The sequence below is a fragment of the Lissotriton helveticus genome, chromosome 11 (genome assembly GCF_964261635.1).
Source record: "Lissotriton helveticus chromosome 11, aLisHel1.1, whole genome shotgun sequence".
Lineage (NCBI taxonomy): Eukaryota > Metazoa > Chordata > Amphibia > Caudata > Salamandridae > Lissotriton > Lissotriton helveticus.
The window spans coordinates 767,623,079-767,650,193 of NC_136072.1; positions in this window are offsets into that span (position 1 = coordinate 767,623,079).

The following is a 27,115-nucleotide window of genomic DNA, read 5'->3' on the forward strand; positions in this document are numbered from 1 at the left end:
GGCCTGCAATTGGGCCAATCTAAGACGTACCGCATGCAGCTGCCTAAAAAGGTGGAGCGATGCGGAGTAAAACTAGAGAAAATAAGTCATTCATGAAATATCAGTGGGAGAGAGCATGTCCTATTCATGGACGTCATTTAAGGGTCGATGGGGGTCGAAGGTGTGACTTCTGGCTTGCCCTTTGCGACCCCTGGCGTCGAAAGTGGCAAAATCAGTGCCTGGAACACAGAGGCAGCCTTATGGACAATGCTTGGGGCTCCACCCTCTTTTTTTCTGTCATTTTTTCATTACTCTAATAGTAAATAATATGAGATTATTCCTTATTAGTGTAAAAATAAATTGAGGTCAATTACCTGGAATATGACCTTGTCTGGCAGCTGAGGTAAGTAAACCGATTTAAATGCGTGTTGTGTCTGTGTCTGTGGGTGAAAGTGGGTTTATGTGGGAGATTGTGTGTATGTCTGAATGCTGGTGTATACGTAGCCATGTGCGCGAGTGACAGGGAAGGCCAAGGGGCATGTGATGTCACATCCGCCACTCCTGGCATTTTGGTGAATTTACCTCCTTGGTCCTATGTTTCACTGTGACTGACTCCAAGCGTCACTATGGGGGTGCGGGGGGTGCGGACCGCACCGGGTGACACCAACACTTGGGGTGACACCAATCTGCACTGCAGCCTCGCCTCTGCTCTCACCTTTACTGTCGCTCCATGTGCAAGCTTGTTCCTCATGCTGTTTACACTCGCCAGCGTCTCGCAGGAGATCTGCATGCTTGACTGCAGTTTTCTTTGCTCACAAGGCAACTCTATAGCAGCCTAGCTCATCGAAGGGTGCATGGTTTTCTATTTTTCAGTATCTTGCACAGTCTTCAGTTTTCCAGTGAAACCAGTTCCAAATTTCAGCTTGCTCTTCACTACAGTGCCACCTGTTGCTCACACTCTTGTTTATACAAATCCAGGGAAGACAGATGGAGTACGAGAGAGAGGGAGACAGAGGGAGCTACAGGGAGTAATACACAGAGAGAGGGAGACAGAGGGAGTAAGACAGAGAGAGAGGGAGACAGAGGGAGCTGGAGGGAGTAATACAGAGAGAGAGGGAGACAGAGGGAGTAAGACAGAGAGAGAGAGAGAGAGGGAGACAGAGGGAGCTAGAGGGAGTAAGACATAGAGAGAGGGAGATAGACAGAGACAGGGGGCTAGAGGGAGTAAGACAGAGAGAAAGGGAGCTAGAGGGAGCAAGACAGAGAGAGGGAGCTAGAGGAAGTAAGACATAGAGAGAGGGAGCTAGAGGGAGTAAGACAGAGAGAGGAAGCTAGAGAGAGCAAGACAGAGAGAGGGAGCAAGAGGGAGTAACAAAGAGATAGAGGGAGCTAGAGAGAGTAAGACAGAGAGAGGGAGCTAGGGGGAGTAAGACAGAGAGAGAGAGAGAGAGCTAGAGTGAGAAAGACAGAGAGAGAGGGAGCTAGAGTGAGAAAGACAGAGAGAGAGGGAGCTAGAGGGAGTAAGACAGAGAGAGGGAGACAGAGGGAGCTAGAGGCAGTAAGACATAGAGAGAGTGAGCTAGACAGAGAGAGGGAGCTAGAGGGAGTAAGATAGAGAGAAAGGGAGCTAGAGGGAGCAAGACAGAGAGAAGGAGCTAGAGGGAATAAGAGAGAGGGAGCAAGACCGAGAGAGAGGGAGCTAGAGGGAGCTAGACAGAGAGAGGGAGCTCGAGGGAGTAAGACAGAGAGAGAGGGAGACAGAGGGAGCTAGAGGGAGCAAGACAGAGAGAGAGGGAGCTAGACAGAGAGAGGGAGCTAGAGGGAGTAAGATAGAGAGAGAGGGAACTAGAGGGAGCTAGCCAGAGAGCGGGAGCTAGAGGGAGTAAGACAGAGAGAGAGGGAGCTAGACAGAGAGAGGGAGCTAGAGGGAGTAAGACAGAGAGAGAGAGGGAGACAGAGGGAGCTAGAGGGAGCAAGACAGAGAGAGAGTGAGCTAGACAGGGAGAGGGAGCTAGAGGGAGTAAGATAGAGAGAGGGGGAGCTAGAGGGAGGAAGACAGAGAGAGGGAGCTAGAGGGAGGAAGACAGAGAGAGAGGGAGCTAAAGGGAGTAAGAGAGAGGGAGAGGGAGATAGAGGGAGGAAGACGGAGAGAGAGGGAGCTAGAGGGAGTACCACAGAGAGAGAGAGGGAGCTAGAGGGAGTAAGACAGAGAGAGAGGGAGCTAGAGGGAGTAAGATAGAGAGAGAGGGAGCTAGAGGGAGCTAGAGTGAGCAAGACAGAGAGAGGGAGCTAGAGGGAGTAAGAGAGAGAAAGAGGGAGCTAGAGGGAGCAAAACAGAGATAGGGAGCTAGAGGGACTAAGACGGAGAGAGAGGGAGCTAGAGGGAGTAAAACAGAGAGAGAGGGAGCTAGACGGAGCAAGACAAAGGGAGAGGGAGCTAGAGGGAGCAAAACAGTGGGGGAGCTAGAGGGAGTAAGAGAGAGGGAGCTAGAGGGAGTAAGACCGAGAGAGAGGGAGCTAGAGGGAGTAAGACAGAGAGAGAGGGAGCTAGAGGAATTAAGATAGAGAGGGAGACAGAGGGAGCTAGAGGGAGTAAGACAGCGAGAGAGGGAGCTAGACAGAGAGAGGGAGCTAGAGGGATTTCGATAGAGAGAGAGGGAGCTAGAGGGAGCAAGACAGAGGGAGAGGGAGCTAGAGGGAGTAAGCGAGAGAGAGAGGGAGCTAGAGGGAGTAAGACAGAGAGAGAGGAAGCTAGAGGAAGTAAGACAGAGAGAGAGGGAGCTAGAGGGAGTAAGACAGAGAGAGGTAGACAGAGGTAGCTAGAGGGAGCAAGACAGAGAGAGAGGGAGCTAGGCAGAAAGAGGGAGCTAGAGGGAGTAAGACAGAGAGAGAGGGAGCTAGAGGGAGTAAAACAGAGAGAAGGAGACAGAGGTAGCTAGAGGGAGCAAGACAGAGAGAGGGGGAGCTAGGCAGAAAGAGGGAGCTAGAGGGAGTAAGACAGAGAGAGAGTGAGCTAGAGGGCGCAAGACAGAGAGAGGGAGCTAGAGGGAGTAAGAGAGAGAGAGGGAGCTAGAGGGAGCAAGGCAGAGTGAGAGGGAGCTAGAGCGAGCAAGACAGAGAGAGAGGGAGCTAGAGGGAGTAAGAGAGAGAGGGAGCTAGAGGGAGCAAAACAGAGATAGGGAGCTAGAGGGACTAAGACGGAGAGAGAGGGAGCTAGAGGGAGTAAGACAGAGAGAAAGGGAGCTAGACGGAGCAAGACAGAGAGAGAGGGAGCTAGAGGGAGCAAAACAGAGAGGGAGCTAGAGGGAGTAAGAGAGGGAGCTAGAGGGAGTAAGACAGAGAGAGAGGGATCTAGAGGGAGTAAGACAGAGAGAGAGGGAGCTAGAGGGGGTAAACAGAGAGAGGGAGCTAGAGGGAGCAAGACAGAGAGAGAGGGAGCTAGAGGGAGTACGAGAGAGAGAGGGAGCTAGAGGGAGTAAGAGAGAGCGGGAGCTAGAGGGAGTAAGAGAGAGAGAGCAGGAGATAGAGGGAGTAAGACAGAGAGAGGGAGCTAGAGGGAGCTAGACAGAGAGAGGGAGCTAGAGGGAGTAAGACAGTACCTAGCGCCGTACATTTCCGACAGAGGTGGTCCATGCGGTAAGTCGTGAGGGGGTGACACCATGAGTTACCCGCACCGGGTGACACCAACCCCAGTGACGCCACTGCTGCCCGCCATCTTTAAGCAACAAGTAGGTGGTGCTCCCCTGTCCAGTTCCCACTATGAGCCACAATGAAGTACAGGCGCTCTAGTTTTACAAGAATGCTACACAATCATACCTCCCTTGTTGAATTCACAAGGATTAAAAGATTTAATATGGGCTGCCCAGTCCTCAGTAATAAAGAAAGGCTTGAGAACTTTGAAACATATTAATGATAGATTTATTTTCAGAGGACCGAGGGTCAAACATGTAAAAGGAAAACAGAGAGCAGAATAAAATGTCTACAAAATTACAGATAAACCCATAAAGCATCTTAATTACCTTATTTCCATGACTTTTTAGGTCTCGCCTGAGACAGCGCATGCGTTGTCTCTTCGAAACATTTAGTAAGTGGCTTTTGAAAGGCCACCAGAGGCTTTTGCTGGCCTACAGGTTGAGTTCACGATTTCGTGCACGTGCGCAGCTGCCATCTGTGTTTTTATTGCTGTAATCAGGCTCCTCGGCTTGCACTACCCCCCTCCCTTTCCCCCTCCCTCCTGGTCAGCTTCATTTGTGACTTCTAGCTGTGAATCATGCTCCTCTGCTCGCACTCCCCCCACCCTTCTCCCCCTCCCTCTTTGTCAGTTTCATTTGTGTCTTTGATCACTGTGAATGCTCCTGCTTCCACCAGGCACAGACACCATCAGTCGTCAGTGCACGCTTTCACCAGGCACACACACCATCAGCCATCAGTGCACGCTTTCACCAGGCACACACACCACCAGCCGTGAGTGCACGCTTCCACCAGGCACACACACCACCAGCCGTCAGTGCACGCTTCCACCAGGCACACACACCACCAGCCATCAGTGCACGCTTTCACCCGGCACACACACCACCAGCCGTCAGTGCACGCTTTCACCGGCACCCACACCACCAGCCGTCAGTGCACGCTTTCACCGGGCACCCACACCACCGGCTGTCATTGCACGCTTTCACCGGGCACACACACCACCAGCCGTCAGTGCACGCTTCCACCAGGCACACACACCATCAGCTGTCAGTGCACGCTTCCACCAGGCACACACCCCACCAGCTGTCAGTGCACACTTCCACCAGGCACACAAACTACCAGCCGTCACACACTACCAGCCGTTGGTGCATGCTTCACCAGGCACACACCACCAGCCGTCAGTGCACGCTTCCACCAGGCACACACACCAACAGCCTTCAGTGCACGCTTCCACCAGGCACACACACCACCAGCCATCAGTGCACACTTTCACCGGGCACACACACCACCAGCCATCAGTGCACGCTTTCACCGGGTACCCACACCACCAGCTGTCATTGCACGCTTTCACCGGGCACACACACCACCAGCCGTCAGTGCCCGCTTCCACCAGGCACACACACCACCAGCCGTCAGTGCACGCTTCCACCAGGCACACACCCCACCAGCCGTCAGTGCACACTTCCACCAGGCACACACACTACCAGCCGTCACACACTACCAGCCGTTGGTGCATGCTTCCACCAGGCACACACCACCAGCCGTCAGTGCACTTTTCCACCAGGCACACACACCACCAGCCATCAGTGCACACTTTCACCGGGCACACACACCACCAGCCATCAGTGCACGCTTTCACCGGGTACCCACACCACCAGCTGTCATTGCACGCTTTCACCGGGCACACACACCACCAGCCGTCAGTGCACGCTTCCACCAGGCACACACACCACCAGCCGTCAGTGCACGCTTCCACCAGGCACACACCCCACCAGCCGTCAGTGCACACTTCCACCAGGCACACACACTACCAGCCGTCACACACTACCAGCCGTTGGTGCATGCTTCCACCAGGCACACACCACCAGCCGTCAGTGCACTTTTCCACCAGGCACACACACCACCAGCCATCAGTGCACACTTTCACCAGGCACACACACTACCAGCCGTCGGTGCATGCTTCCACCAGGCACACACCACCAGCTGTCAGTGCACGCTTTCACCAGACACACACACACCACCAGCCGTCGGTGTACGCTTTCACCGGGCACACACACCACCAGCCGTCAGCGCACGCTTCCACCAGGCACACACACCACCAGCCGTCAGTGCGTGCTTTCACCAGGCACACACACCACCAGCCATCAGTGCACTCTTTCACCAGGCACACACACCACCAGCCGTCAGTGCAGCAGGCAGGCTCTTCTCAGAGTTTCTTGGTAAATATGTGTTCGATGCCTGGGAGGGAGTGGGTCGAGTTTCCTTAACACCTTGGGTGCTTCAGAAGATCCTCTGCTGTGCTGGGCCATAATAGAAATGGGTGTGGTCATGACGAGCTCAGCTCGTCATGAGCACACGAGAGTTATACCTCATGACGAGCTGAGCTCGTCATGAGCATCGAAGGGGATAAACCATGCTGAGTATGCAGGTGCAGTGCATGAACTCCTGTGTGAATGAGTCATGCTGCCTTGGGCTCACTCACTCCACACTTGTAAATTGCGTCTGCACCAGGCTTTTTCTCATTTGCAAAAGTCGGCGCATGCGCACAGCAAGGCAGCCCCCACAACCTCGGGGATGACTGCTTCCTACAACCAGAATGGAAACAACATTCAGAGCAATGAAAACAAGTTCATTTGATGCAAAGAACTGTTAATAAAAACCATGTCCAGCTATTGTAGATCTGGAAACTTAAACAAAATCAGCAACAAAAAACAAACAAGCATTGGCATAGCCAATAAGTCTCGCTTTTTGGACCCTATAAGTATTTAGTTATGCAGCAGAATATCCTTGGTGCAACAACACCAACTGTTGCATGGCTAAACACTTATAATGTTCCAAAAGCGAGACCGATTGGCTATGCCAAGGTTTGTTAAAGTGGCTCCTAATGTCTCAACCAGGACTGGGTAAATGTCTGACAGATGACTAAGGAAATATTAGCAAAAGTGTCAGCAGCTCTGTGTCACTGCAAATGTGGACACAGCATTGCTTCACATGGATCTTTAAATTAACCCTTTGTGTAATCCCAATAAAGTACTCATGCAGCTGTATAGAGTTTCATATGATATTTGTCACCTGTTTTGAGTACGTGGCAGGACCAAGAGTTAAAGAGAGGTAAAGTCTCGAGTGGTAATAAATGTCCAAAAGAGACATGTGATTTACGACCCCATCTGTTGCACTGCTGTTTGAAGAATTGTCTTCACCGTAGTAAAACTACTCATATGTTAATCCGATGCTAATCCTTTTGTTAAACAAATGTTCTTGTCAAGACTTTACAAAATAAACCAAACACTTTCAATCACAACGAGGATGGTTTGATTCCACAATGATTCTTTATTACTTATTTTCATATGTCTCCCGCGCGCCACGCGATGAAAGGCAGAATCCAGCTCTCATTCAGCAAAGTCAGAGAGCAGCAGGATGCAGGGCAACAAGCAAATTATCACGCCTTCCAGATCAGCAGTCCAGTTGAGTCCTTTAAGCAGCACAGCAGTTCTTTTGGCTGAGCTTCCGTATCAAGTCTACTAGTGTCTGTTTTTAGGGGGTCAGAGACCCAGTACTTATATCTAAACATGCCTTTGATGATGTGGAGGTGACTTCAGAGCAGCTCTTTGAGGTGCGCAGGTCCTTCTTTCAATCCAGTTATATATGCCAGGCTATCTATGGGGGTAAATCAGCCCTTTGTGTAGGGACAGGACACACTACCTATTCAATGAAGTGTTTGCCCCTCACTTCGATCCTGCCCAGGCAGGGCCACCAGAATGTAGATGTATGTAGATGGGTACTCAGACACACCTTATCTTCCTGTGTTTGTGGTTGTCTAGATGGAATGCACAAAGTGTAGCTGTAAGCCACCCCAGATGTATTGGAGGCAGGCTGAAAGGCACACAGAGCAGTAAGTGCAGAGAAATGTCAACTTTCTAAAAGTGGCATTTCAAAAAAGTAATGTTAAATTCAACTTTACCACTAAGGATGATTTATCAATACCATTCCAAATATATTTAACATGAAGTAGCTACTGCTTTTTGATCAGGAATTAAAACTTAAAAGTGTATAAGGGAATGAGAGGAGTAGGCCCCACATAAGTGAAGCTTGAATTTAGCTGTTTGTCACTACCAGGACATGCAAAACATAAAAGTACATGTCCTATCATTTACTTAAATAGTACCCTGCCCTTAGGGCCGCCTAGAGCCTACCTCAGGAGTTACTTATATGTAATAAAAGGGGAGTTTAAGGCTTAGTAAGACCTTTGAAATGCCAAGTCGAAGTGGCAGTAAACTGCACACACAGGTACTGCAAGGGCAGACCTGAGACAGGTTTGAAAGGCTACGTCTGTGAGTGGCACAATCAGTGATTGCAGTTCACTAGTAACATTTAACTTACAGGCCCTGTGTATATGGTATATCATTTTACAAGGGACTTATAGGTACATTAAATATGCCAATCATGTATACACCAATTACACACATGTTTAGGGAAGAAGCACATGCACTTCAGCACTGATCAGCAGTGGTAAAGTGCTCAGATTCCAAAGTCCAACAGAAGGATTCATCAACACATGGAGGTCCAAAGCAAAACGGTTTGGGGAAGAGCACGCTAAGGATGACAGGTCTAAGAAATTTGTTTTGTCTTTTTTTCTACATACAGCCAAAGAGCACATAGCAGCTTTTTACTGTTTACAGGACATATTTTCCTATTTGTATAAAAAAAAACTTTCATGCCCAAGCTTTCCACATAGGTTCCTATACATGAATATAATGTACTATTTCTTCTAACGTTCTTTATTTTATCTAGGAACTGTAAAATAAGGGATTAGTCCTCTTCTTTTTCCCACCCTGTCGATCATGTAAAGGATACCTCCCTCACCAGCTGCCCGAGTGGCTGTGTTTTGTTCTTTGATTCACTGCTGCTGGGTGGACATTTAAACAAGCCAATGGCATTGTAAGCTCTCCACATAGTGTTTATAATGTAGAAGTACAAACTGAGGTGGATATGCAACATAACATAAAAAACAAAATTCTGGCCACCTTTATTGGATGCTTATAACATAATTTTTACAGAAGATGATTGACCTTTGGTTTTTATAACAAAATGCACCTCGAGATGCGAAGGAAATAAGGCGAGCATACTTCTTAGTACCAGAAGAATTCAGGGAAAATACCAAAGTGAATGGGCTTTGGAACATGCTCCTTGATTGCTTAGAAATCAAGGGTGATGGGACAGAGTTATTTCCACCGATTATTCCCATCAGGAGTGAGGCACAAGTACAGTCTCAATTTCCTCTGAAGCCAGAAGGTAAATGTGCCATAAAAGCCATTTTAGATCAGCTACAATATCAAGGCATTATATTGCCTTGCAATTACACAATGAATTGCACAGTTTTAAAACCAGACAGCTCTTATAAAATAGTTTTAGATTGTAGGAATTCAAAGGCACATGCACGCACACATCCTGCACAGTATGCACGCAGGATGGAACTAATTATGAACCTGGTGTGGGGAAAATAATAAAAAAAACCTGGACATCTCCAATGTGGTTTTTTTCTAGAAAAAAAATAGTAACTGAAAACTAGTATCTAACAGTTTTCTCCTTCAATGGGTTTCAGTTCCTATTTGCGATTGCCTTCTGACTATAAGAACAGTCTTGGCTTGTTTGCATCAAGAATTATAGAGATCGTACAAGAAGACTTAAAGGTGCTATAATCTATAGATGATATATACATCACAGATGATGGCTCGGATGAACAACTAACTAGAGTGGACATGCTAGTGACATTGTTTTTATTTTTTGTACATTTGTTTATTCAGTTTTAAAAGAAATACAGTTAACATTGCAGCATAATACAATACAGTACATACATATTCTCAAAGTGCAGTAAGTGTCCAGGTAGGACAGGGTAGTCTCAAGAAAGGGCAAAAAAGGATAGGTAGGAGACAGTTCAATCAATCATTCATTCGAACAATAATCAGAGTTCCATATAATTCTAAAAGACGGGTCCTTAATATTTAAGCGTAAGACCAGTTCAACGACTATGGAGATATGGAGCCACTGGGTTTGTGTGGAACCAGCAAGTGCCCTGTCTCTACTGATGTGTGCCCATCCGGTACAGTCTCTAAGTCTAGTTCCCCAGTAGAAGCAGTGTCGCCCTCCCCTTTCCCCACGGCCAGATCCACTCCCTCTCCCAACTCCTCCCTGTATGCTCCTAGTTTGTCGAGCATGCTGTATCAGATTTTGAGATGCCGTTCCACATGTCTGTCAGTGCCTACCCTCTGGAGTCTGCATTCCTCCGCTGCAGCCCATTCCAAGAAATCAGTCCTCCGCTTAGTGAGAGATGGCGGGACAAGGCTGGCCCAATATATGGCTATGCAGTGTCTCGCCAGCAGCAGGCCAAGTTAGGCAAATTTATATAGCATCTTTCTCCCCTTCTTGGGAAGAGGCAGCAGCCCCAGCAGGCAGTAGCATATAGAGAGTTCCGCTGCTACCCTTGCCACCCTGCTTAACTCTATAAGCACATTGCTCCAATATGTCTGTAGTTGCGTACAGGTCCACGCAAAATGACAAAAATCACCCAGGTGTTACCCACACATCTAGTGCATTCCGCCGATCATGTTGGGTATACCCTGTGTAAACAGTGTGTTGTCAAGTATGCTTGATAAAGGAAATTAAATTGCACCAGCTTAAAGTGGCCATTACTAGCCACTTCACACACTTGCACTTGAGATCTACTCCATTGCCTGTCTGAAAGACTCCAGTTCTCCATCCCAAGCTGCTCGCTTCAGGGCGACATTCGTCTGTCTATTGGATTTTAGGGGTACGTTTAACTGAGATATATAATGCCCTTAAAGGAGCCAGGGTCCAATATTACCTGTAGGACCTGGGACTGCTCTCGTTCCTTAGGAAAAGTGGCCCAGACCTCACTGGCTATACGCGATATACTCGCATATTGCAAAAACTGTCTATTATCTACCAAATAGTGCATCTCCACATCCTCCATGGCCATAAAATTGCCATTCAGAAACAAGTCTCCCGCATTCAGACAGCTCCCTATATCCAACCTTAAATATCAATGGAATCACAAACATGCTGGAAAGGGCACAACCACCAAATAGGGAGAAGTGGAGCTTATGGTGCCCCCTTTATAACTTTTGTGACGGCCGTTTCCTATGCTCATGCCACTTGAGTAATACTAAATGGAGTTCCTTGTGGGAGCCTATTACCACTCACCAGTAACTGGGGGAGCTCATAAGCCACAGTGGATCCAGAAAGAAAACTTTTCCCAATTAGGGCCTCATCGCACCACATCACCGCATACTGTAAGAGGCTCGCTAAGCAAAACAGCTGTAGATCGGGGAGGTTAGGACCACCCACACTAAGGTCCAATTTCAGGACTTCTAGCGAAACCCTACGTCTTTTGCCCACCCATTTAGGATTTACCAGTAACTTAACTATCTGATGAAACATCTCAAATGGCAGGACACAAAATGAATTTTGCATCGTATAGAGGCAGTGGGGTATGAGGACCATCTTGCTCAAAGCTACTCTGCCGATCACCCATAGGGGCAATGTGGTCCATAACTGGAAGAGGTTGCAAGTGCATGCCCATATTTAACTCATATTGTAGACATTGGTCATAGGTGATCTGCAAACCGAGATACTGAAAGCTTCAAGTCTTCCATGGCATACCTACCGTTGGAAGGTCAGCTTCATCCCTCTCCGCCAGGGCTACCAGGGAATAGAGTACCATCTTGTGGTGGTTAACGCAAAGTCCAGACACCGTGCCAAAATGTTTTAGCAGCTGCATGAGAAAAGGTACCGGGCGTTCTGGGTGCTTCACATATGTCAATGTGCCATCCACAAACATGGACATGGCGTGATTATTGTCTTCCACTGAAACGCCCCAGTCCTGCAGGTGTACCCTGAGATATACTGCCAGCGGCTCCATGGCCAGTGCAAACACGAGCGGCGACAATGAACAGACCTGTCGCGTACCTTTTTGATGCAAAAGGCCTCCTGCACCTAATCACACTCTAGCAGTGAGCAGTTTATACAAAAAATGTATCCAGGACAGGAACTTTGCCCCCAGTCCCATGCAATGCAGGCACTGGTCAAAGTGGGCAGAAACTTCAGGGCACAGCGTGCCCCTACTACTTTTATTTAATAGAATCTGTTCCCCTACTATTTTTAATTTTAAAAATGTGTCCCAGTGTGGCAAAAATAGCCATGGCCTAGAGATAAGGCTCAGGGACGGGCGGGTTGGGCAGAGAAGGAAAGGGACTCTGTCTTTTCCTTCTTGCCCAGAGAAGACAAGGACTGTGTTCACTTCACCCGTTCTGTCGCTGTCAGCTGCCACCTCTCTCTTTTTCTTCCTTTTATTCCCTCTCTTTATGTCTCTTTGTCGGTCCTCCTCACTTGCTAAAAACCATGACTTCAAGAAACAGCTTTTACACTCTCTTTCCTCCACTTTCCATCATTCTTTCTCCAGCAAATGGTTAAAAAAAAAAGAAACACTTTTGATGGGAATGTATGTTTCTGACATTTGTCTATTCCATAGTGTAGGCTCAGACAGAGAGAAAAAAAGGTCTGAAATATGACAAATAAATAAATAACTAAATAAAGCAAGACAGTGTTGTCAGCAAGTAGTCAGATTGGTTTTATTCCCACCTAAACCCATCAGCGCAACTTTACAGAGTTTGCCAGTGGAGCGCTACTTTAGTTTTCTCGTCTTTCTTTGAACAGAATTGTGTTCCCCGGGATGAGAAGCGCATCATTCTTTTTTGTTTTTTTTGTTTTAATCCTCATATTGCGAAAAATCTGTATGTATGGAAAATCAGGTCTCTACCTCTGTACTTTTATACCGTCACTGCCCCTAGGTCTTTCTTGGTTGGGGAGTTTCCCTTGTTTCGCTGTATCAGAGGAACCCTTTTAGACCATTTACATTTTGACATTTCTGTTGTTAGGAGGAGAGGAGCTAGCCACCTTGGCTACTCTATGAGTATTATACTCATCAACCAGAAAATGCTTTCGCTTTAATCATGGGACCGTATGTTCTATCCTTACATTAGAGGTCAGGTAGTTTTTCATGATTTCCCAGAATTTATATCTCTTGTTAACTTTCCCTCTTCTATCTAGTCTGTTTATCTTAATGGCTGAATTTATCCATTCTGCATGTGTTGGAGGTGATGGCCCAATCCACTTAATACATATCTCCCTCCTTGCTATCACCATTAATACAAAAAGTAGATTTGCTTCACTCACTGTTAATTCATGCCCTTCCCCTGAACTGCCAATCCCAAAATGAATAAGACTTGTACTTACATTTAGTTGACTTTGGAAGATCGAGCTTAAAGTCTTACCAACTTCTTCCCAAAACTTTTCCAGGAGTGGGCAGTTCCAAAACATGTGGACATCGTCTGCTCTCTCTTCTCCACATTTTGGGCACTTTTTTACTCCTGCATTTTTAAATTTTGATAGTTTTTTCGGTGTCCAATATGCCCTGTGTAGCATGTAAAGATGATTCCTTTTCAAGGCCGCAGATTTTAGTGTTGACCAACCTTTCTTTAAAGACTGTTCCCATATTCTGGTTAGATCTATCATAGGCAGGTCTCTTCCCCAAATTTGATCTTCAGTCTGAATGTTTTCGTCTCCTGCCATTATAAAGGTCCAGTACCACTTTGCAATTTCCTTGTTTATGGGTAAGATTTTTATCATTTCTTTTTCAAGATTTTTACTGTCTTTATCGTATACCGGGATTGTTTTTGCCCAGCTGTTTAGTTGGTAGTACTTGAATTTTGAAACTGTCCTGTTGGAAATTGTGTGTAGTTCTTCCCAGGAGATTAGTGTTGATCCGTTTATAAGTTGGCCCCAGTATTTGATGTCAGCTTGTTTCAGAGGGTTAGCCATTGCGTCTTTTAAGCAATCCGGGGTTCCCGGTGAATCCCATATCGGTGCCATTGAGCTATAATAGGGAACGTTTAGAATTTTTCTAATTTGAAGCCATAATTTAGCTGCCTCCTTTAGTATCTTTAGTTTGATTTTTTTGAAGTATTTTTGGTGTCCAAATTTGAAAAGAAAATGGTCCTCAGCTTCTGTCATTGCCTGTAAATGTTCTGGGTAATATTGATGGATTTTTAAAAGTGTTCGTATGTTTTTGAAGTGGAATGCCCTATGATATTCCGTCAGGTCTGGGCTTGCTATCCCTCCGTTCTCTTTTTTTCTCCTGAGTTTTTTCCTTGATATTCTTATTCCTTTAGAGGCCCAAATAAAGCTAGTGATTTCCCCCTGCAATTTTTTTAGTGCATCTTTTTTAAATTCTAGTGGAATGTTGTTAAAGAGGTATGTATATTTAGGTAGTACAGTCATCTTGATGATGTTTGACCTCCCTATAAAACTTAAGGGTAGGCTGGACCATACTTTAAGTAGTTTCCTTACCTCACGTGCCACTCTGTTTAGGTTTTTCTGTGGAATTTTATTTAGATCCTGACTCACTAGAATGCCCAGGTATTTTATCTCTTGCCTGACGTTTGGGCTGTTGAGGTGTGTATTCCATGTCATGATTCCTGTTTTGGTATGGTTAACTAGATATCCTGAGACCTCCCCAAAGCTGTTTCAAATGTTTTCTATGACTGGTTTAGAGCTGGTATAGTTATCTGTGAATAGCATCAGATCATCTGCGTAAAGTGCAATCTTTTTTTCCCATCCCTGGTATTTAAAGGGGGTTATTTCCTTGTTGTTTCTAAGTTTGTTTGCTAAAGGTTCGATGTATAGATTAAAAAGCAAGGGAGAAAAGGGGCATCCCTGTCTGGTACCTCTTTGTATTCTGATATCATTTGTAAGGTTGCCATTAATCAAGATTTTAGATCTTGGAGTTTTATAAATTGCTCCTACGGCATGTAAAAGGGAGTCGCCTAGATTTTTTTGGTCATTATTTTTTTCAAAAAGGTCCAGTGTACTCTGTCAAATGCCTTAGCGGCATCGACAGTTAATATCGTTAGAGGGATCTTCTTTAGTGTGGCAATATCTATAGCGCTCAAGAGTTTGTGTGTAAGTTCGTGTAGTTGTCTACCTTTTGTAAAGCCTTTTTGATCTGGATGTATAAGCTGAGGCATGAGTCTTCCCAGTCTAGCTGCTAATATCTTTGTGAATATTTTATAGTCTGCGTTGAGCAGAGATATCGGGCGGTAGGATTCACATTTTGTGGGATCTTTTCCTGGTTTTAAGATGATAGTTATTACCGCGTCATTCCAGGAATCAGGCAGCTTGTCATGTTGTTTGAAAGATAGATTTGCCAACTCTGTTATATATGGGGATACCATTTCTATTAAAGTCATGTAAAGCTCATTTGGCAATGCGTCTGGACCTGCAGCTTTAGCTTTCTTCAGAGTTTTTATTACATCCTTTACTTCAGTGATTGTTATTTCTTTATTTAACTCTTCCTTCTCTTCTTCAGTTAGGGCTAAGAACGATATGTCTCCTAAATAATCCTCTATCTGTTCCTCACATGGGCTAATGTCTTCGGTGTATAGTTCAGAGAAAAAAGCTGCAAATTCTCTTCTAATTGCCTCTTCCTCTGTGATCAAACTTGATTGGTCAGGTTGTTTTAGGCCCTTTACTTTATTTCTTGCCATGTCTGTCTTTAGCTTCCATGCAAGCCATTTTCCGCAGCCTTCCCCATACTCGTGGTTTGCCAGCTTGCTTGTTTCCCATTTTGTTCGTACTCTGTCCTCGAGAATATCACTTAAGGAGTCTTTCTGTTTTTGTCTGTCCTTTTGTAGGTATTCTTTCTTAACTAGGTCTCTTTCCTCTAATATTTGGGTATCTAGGGTGTTTATACTCTTTTCCAGATCTGTTATCTCTTGCTTCAATTTCTTGGATTTATATGATCCTAAGCTAAGTAGCTTGCCCCTTATTACAGCCTTATATGCATCCCAGGTAACTTGTTTTGTTGTACCTTGTTTATTGTTTTCAAAAAAGTTTTCTGTTTCAATTTTAAGTTCCTGTACGATTTGCTGGTCTACTAACATTGCCCTTATGACTGTAAATCTCTTTTGCATTTGAACTTCTTTTATTTGAACAGTTAGCTGTACAGCGGAATGATCTGATAAGTGGGCTGGTAAGTGAATTAAGTTTGTTACACTTTCATCTAAGCTTCTATCTACCAAGAAGTAGTCTATTCTTGACCTATGCCCCAGTTTTTTGTTATGTAATGTGTAGGGCTGACTTTTGTCTCCTGAAGCGCATCATTCTTGGAGATACTGCAAATACCTGGTTGATGCATGGAATGGAAAACATTTAATGTGATCCTTATCAGCTATTTTCCTTATTCTAGTTTTTAAAATGTGTACAGCAGCTCTGTGTTCACTGATGTGGTCTTTTTAAACCATACTGCTTACGTTTTGTAATGATATAAACAATGTAAATTGAAACGGGTCTCTTCCGGTCCCTGTGGAAATGTTCTTAACTTTTCAGTCAAAAACACTCATTCATTTCTAAATAATGAGGGTACAAGCGTTAAGGTAACCCTGTTGTTCCTGCTTACATTTCATATACTTTACTTAATCTTGCATTCCCTATGAGAGTTTGCTTTTTCCAGTATGTTGTTACTTTTTTCAGGCAGCATATTACTCTTGTCTAGCGCATAATTTGAATTGAGTCGCATCCAGGTGTTTATAGTGGGACACAATTGGGTTGTAGCTGAAGGAAATGCGAGTTTCTCTCAGTGGGGCGGTATGGTGTTCAGTAGGGGAGAGGATCTGGCACTATGGCCAGAGCTGCCGAATTTGGAACTGGGAACCAGGTTCAGCCTTCATGACAAGTCCACCAAACCATTCTCCTGAGAGAGCACATTCTCATGCTAGAACTTAGATCGCCACACTAGACCTTAGAAGCCCTGGTGTCTTAGCACCTGCATTTGGACCCTAGCGGTGTCAAGTATGGGTTAACCTTGAAGGCCTGTCCACCACAATCCAAACTGAAGTTCACCTCCAATCTTGCGGGCAGACCTTCGAAGCAACACACCCTAGAGCAACAGTGACTCTGCCACAGAGATCACAGGACCCTTGAGGCCAGTCCGCCTTACCCATTGGTACCTCCATTGGCCTTGTTTCAGCAGAAGTAGTGCAACTCACTAGGGATCAATAATGCAGGATTTGCACGCACACCAAGCTAAGTATGCAAGCTTCATGGTCTCTCTGCTTCATGCACCAGCACTTTTAACATGAGCTGCCTGCTTTCGGGCCACTGGAATTGGGAGGGAGAGAGGGAGGCAGGCACTACCGACTACCATTTTGTGTGTGTAAAAGGCCGCTTTATTGAAACAGGTGCACATCACATTATTACCAAACTGGCAAACCGCCTTACAAAACTAGAACCTCTCTAAACATCACGTTACCTGACCCCCTTTTTGTTTTTCTCCCTCTACCCCTACGATCCCACATGATAATATCCCTCCACCCCGCAACATAACAATATATAACAGCATTATATCCTATGAATATCCAAATTTCTCCCCTACCTCGTAAATCCAAAACCTCACAATACCTACATTCCTATCTGTCCTATTGCAACTGTAACCAAACTACCCTCTAATGTAACCCCCAAACTGTTTACCCTTTCCCCGCTCCCGTTCCCCAAGTCCCCAAACTTAACGCCAAAATACCGAACTCCAGCCAAACTTGGCCAACATCCCAACCAAACTCCGCCACCCAGGGAAAGGTGGATTGCAGGTGAATACACCGCCTCAACCTTTCCCTGCCCCCCCTCACCCCCACTCCGTTCTACGCAGGAAACAAATCCAAAACTGAAAACCAGGCTCCTATTCCCGGCGCACGCCTAACAAACAGGCCAACACCTCCCGAAGCTCCAACAGGTATAAGTCCATCCCCATCCTCGAGAGGTGCACCCCATCACCCCTGAACATTTCCGGTGCATCATAGTAAATATCCCTGTGCCAAATCCTTGCAAACCCCAAATGCCGACAGAAACGCACCATTTCCACGTTTATCTTCTTCCGCGCCTTGTCTACCGCCTGCGGCCGACTCGCCCCTCGCCACACCCTTCGCGGCACCAGCTCCGTCCACACCACCGAACAACCGGCCCAACATCTCCGCAATTCCGCCAAATCCCGCAGCATCGCCCTCATTAAAACCAGGCCAGTCTACTGCACCATATCGTTCTCCCCCAAGTGGAGAACCAAAACATCTGGGCACCGCCCCCCTTGCACCATACCATTCAACGTAGACATAAGTTCCTTCCAGCGCATGCCCCCCCTCCCCAGCCACACCACCTGAAACAGCGCAGGGTTAAAGCCCAAGTTCTCCCCGAAATAACTATCCTGGGCCTGCATCTTCGCTCTCTTCACAAACGAATGGCCCACAATCCAAATCAACATTCCCTGTGCCGCAGGACCCGCCACCGAACCTGAAACGAAAAACAAATGTAAGTAAATGTGTCCCCCCCAACATCCAGCGCGTGCCTTAAGCCAACTCTGAGCTACGCACATACCGCCGGTAGCAAGCCGAGGACCACCTCCCCAAACGCATGATGGCCCCCCGCCCGCACCCTCGCCGATGCGCTTCCGCCGCCGCCCCAATTCGGAAAGAGTGAGCGCCATACTGTCTGCTATCGACCCCCAACCTGTCCTGGGCCTTCCTCATCACGCCCAGCAGCTGCGGCCCCGTTGCCCGAGTTCCATCTGCATGCTGAAACACCAAACCGTCCCCCCGCCGAACGCCGTTCCAGGTCCACACCCAGCGCACCGGGCACGCCAGTCCCCCCCCTCCTGCAACGTCACCCAGGCCCCTACACAACGCTGGTCCGTTTTCGACTGCCGCAGCCAAATGCGCACTTCTCGGTGCCCCCAACGCACCTCTGCCCACCCCAGGCCCTGGCCCGTTCTTCCGCCCACCATTTAGACACCCGGAAAGCCCCCGCAAACATCCACACCATCAGAGTTGCAAACAAATACATTTCCCGCTCGTCCATGCACACCAAATGCAACACCTCCAACACTCTCCTTAACAGCTCCTACGACAATGGCCGCCACAACACCCCTGCCTGCCCGCACTCCCGGGCCCATCCCTCCAACATCCTTGTCCCGAGCTCCCCCGGGAAAGGTGCGTAGCCCCAACACAGCTTTCCCATGAATGATATCCCCGCTAACTTGCCCGCTATGGTCACCCTCCGGAGACCCCTATCTATCAAAGAGAGCATAAATCGGACCACATCTTCCCGTCTGTCACCTCCCGGCGGCCTCCACCGCGCCCCGGACGCCAAAAACTCCTCCCATGCCGACACATACATTGTCCTGGTCGAGTCCGCCAACGATCCTAGAACCAGCTGTAACATCCGGTGTTGCCCACTCGCCACAGCTGCGTTGGCATGGGCGTCGGGTCCCGCTCTGCGTCCTCGGCCAACCCACGGAATCTCCCCCACTGCGAACGAGACAAGGCATCCACAATGTCATTGTCGATTCCCGGGACGTGCACCGCGCGAAAAGCAATGTCATGACGCAAGCAGCCAAGCACAAACACACGCAACAGCTTCAACACCTGTTCGTCCCTGGCTGACTGCCGATTTACCACCTGTAACACAGCCATATTGTCCACATGGAAAGTCACCCGTCGGTGTGCGAGCATCTCCCCCCACAGCCAAATCGCCACCACCAAAGGGAAAAGCTCCAGAAAGGCAATGCTCCGGCCCCCTCCACGCCACTCTAGGGGCCAACTCTCCGCACACCATTTCCCGTTCCAGTACAAACCGAAACCGTCGCTGCCCGCCGCATCTGAGAAAATCTGCACCTCCCAAACCATGTCCACGTCCCGCTGTAAGGGCACACCGTTGAACTGGTTCAATAAAAACCGTCACATCCGCAAATCTTCCCGCACGCCCGCCAACAAACGCACGTGGTGGTGTGGAGGCCTGTTGCCCGCCAGTGCCCTACCCAAACGCCTACAGAATGTCCTCCCCACGTGCACCACTCTGCATGCAAAATTTAGGTGTCCCAAAAGCACCTGAATGTCCAGGACTGCCACCTTGTGCTTTGCCACCATCACTTCCAGCAATCCCAACATCTGCCTCTTTTTGTCCACCGGCAACCGTGCCTCCATCCGCACTGAGTCAAGCTCAATGCCCAAAAACGACAGCGCCGTGCCTGGTCCCACTGTCTTTTCCGGTGCCAAGGGCCCCCCTAGGTCCTCCATGAGCTCCTGAAACCTGTGCAGCGCCACCTGGCAGTCCATGGAGTCTGGGGCCCCGACCAAGAAAAAGTAATCCAGGTAGTGCGTAACTCCCTGGTGACCCGTGCGTTCCGTAAAAAACCATTGGAGGAACGTGCTAAAACATTAAAAAAGGGCACAAGACATCGAGCAGCCCATCGGCAGCGCCTTGTCCACATATCAGCGGCTGCGAAACTGGATCCCCAGTAGGCACCAGTCGTCTGGGTGAACCGGCAACAGCCGGAAAGCCGATTTGATATCGCACTAGGCCATTTGCGCACCGGGGCCTGCTTCCACCACCAAAACCATGGCCGCCTCCACCGAGGAGTACGACACCGTGGCCTCATTTTCATCAATGAAGTCGTTCACCGACCCCCCTTCCGGCCATGACAAATGTTGGATGAGGCGAAACTGCCCCGCCTCCTTCTTGGGCACCACTCCAATGGGGGACACTATCAAGGGTTCCAACGGCCAATCCGAAATCGGACCTGCCATGCGGCCCTCCTGTACCTCCCTGTCCAACTTGCTCTGTACCACCTCCGGATGCTCCCTCGCTGACAGCAGATTGTCCGCCCAACGCCTCTGCCGCGGCCCCGCATAACCTAAATGAAACCCCACACGGAAACCGGCTCGCAAGCACTCGGCGGCCCCCACGTCCGGGTATGTACGCAGGGCCACTGCCAATTGTTCCAACTTAACCGGAGTACGAGCCCTGGGTCCCAGAGCCCCTACCCCCTCGCCCGCTGCCCGCCTGTGGGGCGGCTCCAGGATGCGTGCCTCCCCCAGGCGCCTGGGATCCCCCTTGCTGTCGTGTGGGGCCCCAGCAACGTACCACGGGGTGTCCGTACCTACCGCAACCCGAGCATTCGTGCTTAAAACGGCAATGCTCCCTGGCACATGCTCCTCTGTTATAATCCCAACAGGCGCCGCCGCTCCAGGCTGGCTCTTGGCCCCTGCCCCCAGCCCCCCATGGGTGGGGCGCCCTTGAAAGGGCTGGTACACTATCGGCAAACCGCTGACGGTAAAGATAGCCTTCCCCGACCCCGTCAGCCCCATCGTGTGCTGCCAGAGGTCGCAATCCAGTTCCCCCACTTGGCCTCCGGATCCCACGCCATCCGTGCCTGAAACTCCTCATCGTACTGTGCCCATGCGTAACCCCCCCCCCCCGTGAAACGTCCATGTACTTGAATATGGACACCGAGCGCTCAGGGAATTTCTCGCAATAGACACTCGCGAAGATTAAAAACGCCGCCCTCCAATTCTCAATCGTCAAGGGCACCCTCGGCCGCTTCTGCAGCTCATATTCCTCCTCCTTTGACCCTTCCTTCGATCTGACCTCGCGGTGTAGCAATTTCAACAGCTCAACATATTCCTCTTTCCATATCTTTTCCTTGGTGGACGCCATTAAATGCGCCCACAGCGGCTTCGTGACCCCCATATAAGGGAGCCGCTTTATCTTCAGCTCCTTACTCTCTACCTTCTCCGCACCGCCGTCTGACGCCACCTCCCCCGCTGTACTCCCCGAGGTCCCGGGGGTCACCCCGGGCGCCGGCCCTGACTCCCCCGGTGTACCTTTACCCGCAGGCACCAACAAAACCTCCTCTGAACCCACACCCTTATCTGTCACATACTTGCCTTTGCACAATCGATCCCCCCCCACGCCCCCTTCCCCCATCCCCACGGACACCATGCGCGTCGCATTGCCTTTACCTGGCACCAACGCCTCCCCGTGGCGCTCCATACCTCTCCGCTCCATCGCTGACCAGTCCCTGGATTGTGTCCAGTCTGTTGCAGCACCCAGGCCCCGTGACACCTGCAAAAAAGAGCTCACGCCATTAACGGACCCCCGTCTGCCCTCCCGTAACTCTCCTTCCTCCAAACTCTCATCATCACCTTCACGTAGCTCTACCCCGCCCCATCTATACACCTGGCGAGCCAGCGGAGGTGCCGACTATACCCTACCAGCGGCCCGCTCCCCCTCTCTACCACCAGACCATACAAAACAGTCCTCTGCCATGCTGCTCTCTGTCCGCCGCTGGACCCCAAGCTGTGGGTGCCCCTGTGGGGTGATGGGCCAGCGAGCCCGCCAGGGGCCTTCGTATGCCAGCCATTTCGTGTTCCCTCGCTGTCCCAGAGCCTGCTGTAAGAAGCACGGCCCTCCCTTCACCTTGGCGCCATTCCGCCGCACCAAGCCTGGCCAAGTCTGCAACCCCGCACTAATCATCCCCCTGCAATAAAAACGGTACTGCTGATGTGCTGGGTCCCTGCCACTGCGCGCCCCCCCCTGGCGCCTGTCCCGTGTCCCCATGACCTCTCCCACCTCCTCCTCATCGCTCCATGCCAGTTCCCCAACCCCAGACCCCCTATCTCCAGGGAGCACTCCACCACCTCCCTTGCACCCCGACTCTCCGCCTGCCCAACCCGTGGCGCCGCCACCTCCCCCCTCACTGCCCTGCCCCCTGTCGCACCCTGAGCCTCTCTCAACCCCTCCACCCAGGAATCAAAGACATCCAGGCCCTCCCAATCCTGATCGCCATCCCCCGCCTCTATCAATAATGGGGAGACCCAACCGCTCCCCCCCAGCTCCTTCCTCCACCCCCCGCCCCCCCCAAATCTCCCACCCGCTGCCTCCCTGCCCCCCCAATCACTCCCCTCTGTGCCCCCTTCTATTCTCCGGCCTGGCCTCCTTCCTGCCCCTCCCCCCTTCCAAGCTGTCCCCTTGTCTGGCCGGGGAGGGGCTCCTCACCCTCCGCTGTGTCCCTCCTACCTGCCCTCTTTCTGGGGGCCCTGCTCTCTTCTATGTCTTCTTGCCCCCCCACCCGGCGCCTGCCATGACGCTCATCCCGCCCTCCCCCCCTTTGCCCCGCCCCCCCACGGCCTTCTTCTCCAGCTGCCGCCTAACCGCCGAGTCCCAGCCCTTCTGAGGGATTTCCCCGCCGTCAGCCGACGTGCTGGGGAGATCCCGCGCGTCACCGCGCTGCCCCGGCTCTTTACCCGGGGCCTTCCCTACATGCGGCCTGCCTGTTTGCTCCGCTCCTCTTTTAATATCGCGGTGCTCCCGCAGCGAGGCGCCTTTCGTCGGGTGCTTCACCCCCGGCGGCTGCCTCGCCCCCCCCCAGCCAAACCGCGGGCCGCGCTCCTGGTATCAGCGCGGCCCCCAGCACCCACCTGCAATTTTGGGGCTTTACGCGGCGGCGAGCAGGCAAGGATTGCCGCCGCCACTCCTGCCGCGGCGCGCCTCGGCGGGCGCGTCGTCGCTACCGGGCCCACAGGAGGTCCATCCGCCCCGCCTCGCCCAGCAATGGAGGACAAAATTATGTCAGTGTTGACTAAATTATGTAGCAAAAAAGGCTGCAGCGTAATAGAGTACATTTTCTGATACTTTATTATTTTGACATTTTTACACATACCAACAGTCTCGCAAAGATTTTGCCTAATTAGTACCAGTGTTACATACAAATGCAGCACTGAGAAAGGTGACCAGTCAACCTTTGCAAAGGGCCCTCCACTTGACAGCAACACAAGTCACATTTATATTAATGTTTGATCCAAACAGTTTTTTATTTAAAACTGTCAGAATATGCATCAGATGATGTATTGTGTGGCAAATATGTCAGCCCTATAATTATGTGGAAAACATTTGCAAACTAGGATATTTTTCCATTCATGTTTGAACTGCTCTTGTGAAAAAAGGGAGGAAAAGTGCTGATGACAAATGGCTTGTGATTCCACTTTTAAGTGTATTTGGGACATTCTGTGATTGGAAATGTATCCCACTTTGTGAATGTATTTTAATGTCAATAACTCCTATTAAACCTCAAAGAAAAATGTGTATCCATTGGTTCAATTAAATAACGCAATAAGCTGTAACTCTTCAGTGAAATGTCAAACAAATACTAATAATTAAGATGTTTTGCTCTTTCTGGCCACACTTCTGCCCACTGACCCAATCCTCAGGTTATTCCTGCCCTCTGATTCTCCGCCCACAGTTCCCCTACTTTTTTTCTAGACTTCGACCAATGATAACACCCTTCGGTTCGATGGAGTTTAGAGCCTGATCGTATTGTGTTTCTGTTTTTTTTTTTGCGTATGAGACCTTCCCTTTGGTCCAAATGCTACGGCTGTGGACTTACCATTTCTTTGATGCAGGTCTAGCAGCTAGTGCCAGGATGAGTCAGGGAAGAGCTGTAGCAGATATTGGTTGATCATCTGGACGCTGCTGCGAAGATATACACATCCTTAATCCCATACTTCCCAGTGCAGTGTGGGATGAAGTTTCACTCGGTCAAGAGAACTTCTGGGGTTATCATTTTTAGGGCTCGCCTGCTGATGCGCATAGCGCATAGCTGGCGAAGCTCTATAGAGGCTTATCCAGGCTTTAACTAAGCACGATTCGACTGGCGATTCCTTGAAGTGCATGTGCTTTTTAGGTCATTGCGCAAGCGCAAGCCCTAAAAAGCGCGTGCACAATGCCACCAGCCGCCTGCCTGCCTGCCTCGCATTACCACATCAAAGGCAGCTTCTCAGCGTGTGCTCACCCCCTAATTATTCACGGCCGGCCGGCCGTACTTTCAGTTTACTTTCAGGCCGTGTCTCCTTTTATTTTTGCTTGTTTTGCAGGAAGCTACAAGCGAAACTGTTTTATCTGTATAATTTAAAACTCTTTTGTATTGCTAGCACATTGCTAATGGAGGACGAAGAGTGAATTGAAGAATTCATACACGTGTAAAAAGTTTCATCGTGTATCCAAATTTGATCGCAGATATTCACCCTCTTCAGTTCAATATGAACCCATTTTAAAGTAGTGATAGAGCGCACTTTTCTGCTCCTAACGAGTCTCGTGTACATTACTCAATCTCAGTGTGCTAGGGGTAGAGGTGCAGTGCGAGATTGTCAAGCAGTCTCCCATGCCCAGAGCCTGCTGTCTGTCTATCCTCCTCCCCCCCCCCAAGCCTTTCTTTCTCCCTGCCCGCCACAGCTGCATCAGAGATTAAAGGGTGTCTAACGCTGTTCCTGCAGTGCTCATGCGCACCGTGCAGGTCTTAAATTACCCTGCCTGCCCTCACACCCTCCAGTTTCCTGAGGCCAAACTGTGGTCGCCGGGAGCAACAGCAACGCTTAGACGTGAGAGGGGTGATTAATCAAAGTGTCCCGAGCCACGAGCAGCGATATACAACTGCTGCTTTGCACAGGGACGGGGAAGGACACGCAGCCGCTTACACAAGAGAGGCCTGGCACTGCACCCATTGCTGGTACCACACGTGCAGGCTTCTCTGCTCATTAAAAACATTATAAGAAAAGTATCCTTCTAGTTCGTGCCATGCAACAAATACGAGTTCGTAAAATATAGCATAACGAATCGTTTCTTAATATTATTTGTAGAAAAACCGTAAGAGAGCGGCGGTTGCACTAATTTATAGTTTTCAGCAGTCTTCCTATATTTTAAAATGCGTTCTGTTGTATTCTGAATGCGTTCAGCAATACAATGAGGCAGAGCGCCAGAGTGTGACTTGATTTGTAGCCAATAACATCCAGTCATCCAGGAGAGGGGTTGTAACACCAAATGATTTCAGGATGGACACAGCTCGGTTTCTTCTAACAAACATATGCCATTGAAACATACATCTTTGTAATATTCTGAAGACTACTTCTATCTTACTGCAGAATCATCACTGTTCGAATATCCCAAGGCGCTAGCCTGGAGCCGGAGAATTCTTCAGCAATGGTCTTGTGTCACTAGGTGGACAAAACATGTAGCATTACAAATGCTATAGGTGTCACATTTGCGAAAGTTATAACTATTGGCATTGTAAATGACAAAGCTATTAATTTAGCCATTTCAAAAAAATAACACATAAATAAAAAAAAAATCATTTATAAGACCAATAGCTCAAACTTTCCTAATGCGAGCCCTATTGCATTTCCAATGCTTGTTTATAATATGTGGGGTTATATAGCAGCTAGTGGTACTGTATGTAGGGACGCAGATGCACAAAGTGGAAGGGTGCACTTACGTGTGGAATACACTTTAATATGGATCACTTCTAGGAGGTAGATCGACCACGCTTTCAGAGGGTGTTGGACCGAGACAACTGGAAGTTGTCTGTTGCCGGGTACAGAATTCTGCAGGCTGCTTCCTGTGGTTTGGTGAGCCAAGTGAAGCTGTGGTTCATATGGTACCTTCTGTGGGTTTTTTGGGTAAGGAAAAACAAGTAATATGCTGTTCCTGATAGTTTAAAAACTGAGTCAGTTAAAGGGATCTGGAAGTGCTCGACTATAAATGAATCATATGTGGGAATCCATTTTATTGGAATATAGGGCCCTCACACACCCAGATGGGTGTCATACTTCAGCATCGGGCTGCTCCTCGTCGGGTCGGCGCTGCAATACCCGACGGGCTCCCAATGAGGGGCACTTTAGCAGAGATCTTTTTTCTAATAGCTGCTTGATGCCGTGGGGGTGAGGGGCCTTGTAAGTGAAGATGTCAAAAATGTGTTAAATGGGTGAATAAAAATAGGGTTGTGAGTACCAAAAATGAAAATGTTAATAAGTGGGTCTCCTATCCTGAGTAAAAACAAAACAAAAGGTGCAGGGCTGGGATTTATGTCTCAGTTAGGGTGCTCCTTCGTATGAGAGGTGAACATCTTTCTCGCCTAATCCTAAATCTAGGGGAGATTTGTCAGGACCTAAAAACTTAATGTCAGCTTTCTTCACCTAGGGTAGCGATGTGTTAAAAAAATCACACTACTAACCAGCCTACCCACTAATTGTGTAGAATACCTGGTAGTGCTGGATCTACCTGATAATGCAAGATCTACCCTATTCGGATTATTAAAAACTTCCTCAATGCCCAGCAAATTTTACATGAGGGACTTCCTCATGTAATGTGCATAGCCCGCACCTCGGCCGGAGACCTACCCTCCGCTGCCGTTTTGGCCGTGATTTAAGTTTGTGCAACTACGTTTTGTGTGTGTGCGCAATGCAGCCTAGCAGTTTCCATCTCTGATGTATACAACGGAGTGTGTTAATCACCCGGCCATAAAGAACTTAGTGTCAGTTACAGATAACATTCGAATTCCACTGGGCCAACACTTGCATTCATCCTTTTGAGGACGATAAGGCCTGTCCCATCGTGTGTGTAATAATTCTGACCTATTACAGAGGGGTGGGCATGAGGGTGTTGGGAATAGGAAAGACTCTATGACAGTGGTCTTCATACGTTTTAATGCTGTACTTCC